At 39.3% G+C, this 6,000-nt stretch overlaps 1 protein-coding gene across 2 annotated transcripts in view; it reads right to left on the bottom strand.

Moving 5' to 3' along the window:
• Positions 1-865: 865 nt before the first annotated feature.
• The window catches only part of mbd2 (methyl-CpG binding domain protein 2), a 197,461-nt gene continuing 192,326 nt past the window's right edge, over positions 866-6,000 (bottom strand). For both annotated transcript variants that reach the window (XM_028802574.2, XM_051928023.1), the window contains exon 7: positions 866-1,365. The gene's annotated coding sequence lies outside the window, so the exon portion shown is untranslated. The remainder of the gene's footprint in view (positions 1,366-6,000) is intronic.

The raw sequence follows: 6,000 nt of genomic DNA, 5'->3' as shown, positions 1-6,000 counted from the left end.
AATAGTAAACTAGTAAATATCGTTACATCAAAATTGAGTTTACATACAATTCTGAAATTATATTCTAAACTGCAAAATACATCTTTACAGATTGTGTTTATGTTCATGGAATACATTTTCTAAAACCAGATTTTTAATACTGTCCATTTGTGTTATTTAGTCCATCCATCCACCCTTTACTCTTAAACACCCTAAACCTAGACTGCAAAAATGAACTCTAAACAAGTGAAAAGTAATTATATCCTGACACTAAATCATGTCTTCATTATTGGAAGAATTACTGACTTATCAAAAACTTTGTACAAGGGACGTTCAAAAAGTTTCCGCACTTTTTTTTTTTAACTCTATTTATTAAGAATTTCAAAAACAAATGACATCCCTTTTCTACATAGTCACCTTCGTTTGAGATGCAATTTTCCCAGTGTCGTACCAACTTTTTAATGCCCAACTACCACTCCTCCCGCCTTCACCGTTTCAAACGAAAATATAAAAGTGCGGAAACTTTTTGAACATCCCTTGTATTAATGATTCTTTAGCTTACTTTTAGAAATCTTGTCAAGTTAATGTCGCTTGCCTCATTGGCAGATATTTTTATTAAATAAAAGCAAAACAACTCCCATTTAAAGTATTTTTTTTTCTCTAGTTTTTCTATATGCCTTTTTTGCAGCGTAATTCAGGCTCATGGCCCACTGAAGCCTACCTCAACAACACTGCGTACAAGGCAATAACTAATCACGGTGAGGCCATCAGCCCCCACAGAGCACACTCATGCAAAAACCCACATATCCATTAGTTTTCAATCTTTCCTACATATAAAAAGAAAATATTTAATCACAGAAAATATAAGATACGGCATGCCACCCAGTTGTGAATATAGTCATTTATTTACTTTACATAGACACAAGAATGTACAGGGATTCTCTCTATTTAGAATATAAATCGGTTTTGTTAAATAAATGCCCATCAGTTCAAAAATTATGTCCATTTCAGTAAAAACCCTGACAATATATCCCTTTCTGGTTAAAAAAGCAGTACCAACAAAAAAAAAGCTAAAAAAAAAACTTCCAATACATATCCAGAAAATTGCAGTCTGGCTTATATTTATGAATATTTCTTTAATTTATTTATTACATTAAAATGTGCTATTCAATATAAAATGAGTCATATTGGCCATAAAATAAACATTACTCTGAAATAATATATAGATATGTACAACGAAACAATTAAAAGATGCCTTGGTTTAAGCTGGTAATTAGAAAGGTATCACAACTGCGCCTGGGCCCTCCTGGTTTCATTAGACATGATGCTTATCAGTATTTTCTTGTGAGTTTTGAGGTCTTCCTTCTGGTGCAAAAACAGGAATTTCTGTAAAATTAAAGAATGAAGCACATTAAGAAATTTGAGGAAAACAATAATTTGCAACATTCACTTACTGAATTTAACTTTCTCCATCCCCATCATCTCCAGTTAAATTAAGTAAAAAAAACTTAAAAATGTTTGTGTTTGTATGCCAGAAAATTAGGAACACCAGAGTAAAAATGCAGATGTGTGTTATTTTTATAAGTTATCCATTGCATTGTATTCATTCCCTTTTTAGAGCAGTTGTTTTCTATAAATACACAGTGACCTCCGTAATTTTTGGGGCAAAGACACATTTTTCCTTGTTTTACCCCTCTGCTAAAAGTATAAATCAGACAATTCAGATGTGATTAAAGTGCACATTGCAGACTTTCATTTAAGAGAATTTGCAGACGTTTCAGTCACACCATGTGGATATGATAACACTTTCTCTACATGGTACCCTTATTTCAGGGCACCATAATGTTTGGTACAGTTGGCGCCACAGGTGTCTGCGATTCCTCAGGTGTGTTTCATTCCTTCATAAGATACCTCGGCTTGCTTCTCTACCCTTTAGAGTCTGAAGTTTAGCATAATGACAATAGCTGTGCCAATGAAAGTCAAAGATGCCATTATGAGGCTGAAAAACAAGAAGAAAACCATTAGAAACATCGGTAAAACCTTCATATTACCTAAATCAACTGTCTGGAATATCATCAAGAAGAAAGAACACAATGGTGAGCTCAGTAATCACAAAGGGACTGGTAGGCCAAGGAAGACCACCACTGCTGATGACAGAAGAATCCTCACTATGGTAAAAAAAGCTGCAAACGCCTGTCCGACAATCAGAAACAGCCTTCAGGAGGCAGATGTGTGTGTGTCAGAGACGACTATCGGCAGACAACTTCATGAACGCAAGATGCAAACCACTAATTACCCACAAAAACAGGATGGCCAGTTTGCAAAAAAGGATTCTGGATAAAGGTCCTGTGGACAGACGAGTCATAGATGAACCTGTGTCAGAGTGATGGCAAGAGCAAAATGTGAAGATGAAAAGGAACTGCCCAGGATCCAAAGCAGAACACGTCATCTGGTAAACATGGTGGCGGGGGTGTTATGGCTTGGGCATGTATGGCTGCCACAGGTCCTGGCACACTTCTCTTCATTGATTGTTAGAATTGCTGATGGCAGTGAATTCTGAGGTATAAAGAAACATCTGCTCAAGTTCCAATTAAATGTCTCCAGACTCATTGGATGTCTCTTCATCCTACAAGAAGTTAAATCCCAAACATACTACTTAAGGCAATACAGGAGTTTATCAAGACTGAAAAATGGAAAATTCTGGAATGGCTAAGCCAGTCACCCAATTCAAATCCAATTGAGCAGACCTTCCATATGCTGAAGAGCAAACTTAAGGGGACAAGCCCCCGAAACGAGCAGGAGCTGAAGATGGCATTCGAGGTCTGGCAACAGCATCAGCACCTGGTGATGTCTATGAATCACAGACTTCAATCAGGCATTGTGTGTAAAAGGGATATGCAACTGTGGCAGATGGCCGGGGCCCTTGTCTAGCCAGGGTGCCTCTTCTTTATATGGTCCGGGGGAACAAACAGGGACTGAACAGTACCTCACCCGGGATGCTAGATGACAGCCCCCCAGGGTGGCAGTGGTGCCTCAGATTCCCGCAAGGCTCCATGGGAGATGGAGTTCTCTACAACCCTTTTGGGATCCGGGGTTGCTGCCAGGGGGCGCTGCAGTGGTTCCTGAGCCCGTATGGAAGTGCAACCGGAAATGGGTTGTCAAACACCTGGAGCCCTTCCGGGTGGGCTATAAAAGAAGCCAGCAGCCACCACTCCGGGAGCGAGAGTCGGGAAGAGGAAGACAAAGCTTGCCGGAGAGGGGTGGTGGAGAAAAGAAAAAGACAAAGAGAAGAAGAATTGTTTGGGCTTGTGCTTGTTTGGGACTCTGTTGTGCCTGTGGGAACGGGGAAGGCATAGCCCACAGGCAAAGAAAAGCAAACTAAAACAGTTATTTGTTTTATCAGTGTGCCTCTTTCGTTTGTCTGTGCCGGGTTGAGCGCTGGTATAGCAGCTTTTGTTACAGCGACAAAGTCCTAAATATGACTGCTATAACAGACCTGCCATTGCTATGCCCAAATCATCATGGTGCCTTGAAATGGGGGGACCTTGTAGAAAAAGTGATGTGACTGAAATGTATGGAAATCCCCTCAAATGAAAGTCTGCAATGTGCACATTAATCATGTCTGAATTGTCTGATTTATAATTTTAAAGTGTGGAGCAGAGGGGTAAACCAAGGAAAAGTGTGTCTTTGTTTCAAACATTATGAAGGGCACTGTGCATGTAATACACTGAATATAATAATAACTAGACTGCTGTCATTTTTATTTCAGAGTCTTCAGATTTCAAGTATTTTCATTTGCCTCTCCCTTCTCTGTCTGGTGTCCTCAGAGCTTAATAAAAAAAGAAAGTAGGAAAAAATTGGAGCTGAAGAACAGTGCCGGCTAATACCAGGAGAAGAAATGTTTCTAACACTCAGTGTGAACTGAATTTCATCAAACCATCAAGTGCTTGATCTTCCCTACAAGGAGACCATAGAATAATGATGTGAACAGACGCCCTCAGAAGGAACTGTTTAAACAAAGAAAAGAGGTGAGACTGAGGTATTATCTTTTTTTACTCCAGGATAGCACAACCTGCCATGAAGAGTTTGTGCAAATTAATTTCACTTGCTCTTTGAATTCATGATAAAATGACTCACACGCTGGCCTTCCATATTCACTGAACTTTGAGGAAGCAAACCGTCTCACTTTTTATCAAATGAAAGTCAGCTTTCCATCATGATACAGTCATAAGAAAAAGTTTGGGAACCCCTCTTAATTTTTTGGATTTTTGTTTATCATTGGCGGAGCTTTCAAAGTAGCAACTTCCTTTTACTATATGACATGCCTTATGGAAACAGTAGTATTTCAGCAGTGACATTAAGTTTATTGGATTAACAGAAAATATGCAATATGCATCATAACAAAATTAGATATGTGCATAAATTTGGGCACCCCAATAGAGATATTACATCAGTACTTAGTTGAGCCTCCTTTTGCAAATATAACAGCCTCTAGACGTCTCCTATAGCCTTTGATGAGTGTCTGGATTCTGGATGGAGGTATTGGTGACCATTCTTCCATACAAAATCTTTCCTGTTCAGTTAAATTTGATGGCTGCTGAGCATGGACAGCCTGCTTCAAATCATCCCATAGATTTTCGATGATATTCAAGTCAGGGGACTGTGACGGCTATTTCAGAACATTGTACTTCTCCCTTTGCATGAATGCCTTTATAGATTTCAAACGGTGTTTTGGGTCATTGTTTTGCTGGAATATCCAACCCCTGCGTAACTTCAACTTTGTGACTGATGCTTGAACATTATCCTGAAGAATTTGTTGATATTGGGTTGAATTCATCCGACCCTCGACTTTAACAAGGGCCCCAGTCCTTGAACTTGCCACACAGCCCCACAGCATGATGGAACCTCCACCAAATTTGACAGTAGGTGGCAGATGTTTTTTCTTGGAATGCAGTGTTCTTCTTCCGCCATGCAAAGCGCTTTTTGTTATGACCAAATAACTCAATTTTTGTCTCATCAGTCCAAAGCACTTTGTTCCAAAATGAATCTGGCTTGTCTAAATGAGCATTTGCATACAACAAGCAACTCTGTTTGTGGCGTGAGTGCAGAAAGGGCTTCTTTCTCATCACCCTGCTATACAGATGTTCTTTGTGCAAATTGTGCTGAATTGTAGAACGATGTACAGATACACCATTATGCAGAAAGATGTTCTTGCAGGTCTGTGGAGGTGATCTGTGGGTTGTCTGTAACCATTCTCACAATCCTGCACATGTGCCACTCCTGTATTTTTCTTGGCCTGCCAGACCTGCTGGGTTTAACAACAACTGTGCCTGTGGCCTTCCATTTCCTGATTACATTCCTTACAGTTGAAACTGACAGTTTAAACCTCTGAGATAGCTTTTTGTAGCCTTCCCCTAAACCATGAGACTGAACAATCTTTGTTTTTAGATCTTTTGAGAGTTGCTTTGAGGATCCCATGCTGTCACTCTTCAGAGGAGAGTCAAAGGGAAGCACAACTTGCAACTGACCACCTTAAATACCTTTATATCTCATGATTGGACACACCTGTCTATGAAGTTCAAGACTTAACGAGCTAATCCAACCAATTTGATGTTGCAAGTAATCAGTATTTAGCAGTGACAGGCATTCAAATCAGCAAAATTACAAGAGGACCCACATTTTTGCACAGCCAGTTTTTCACATTTGATTTCATTTCATACAACTAAATACTGCTTCACTAAAAATCTTTGTTCGGAAAACACCCCAGTACTCAGATGTTCCTAAGAAATGAAAGACATAACACTGTTATCTTTTTTGTTGAAAGTAGAGTCAATTATTATGCAGGCTGAGAGGGGTTCCCAGACATTTTCATATGACTGTAGATGTCCGATAGTACAAAACAGGAGTGTACAAAACAACTGTGCCAAAACCATGATAATCCTACACCATGTTGTTTGTCCAAGAAATTCTTTTTGTTGTGTGTGATATACTGTATCCTTATCACCTTGTTGCAAGCCAAAA

This window comes from Erpetoichthys calabaricus, chromosome 5, assembly GCF_900747795.2.
Source record: "Erpetoichthys calabaricus chromosome 5, fErpCal1.3, whole genome shotgun sequence".
Lineage (NCBI taxonomy): Eukaryota > Metazoa > Chordata > Cladistia > Polypteriformes > Polypteridae > Erpetoichthys > Erpetoichthys calabaricus.
Note: the sequence above shows the minus strand (reverse complement) of the source record. Positions and strands in the feature narration are given on the sequence as shown.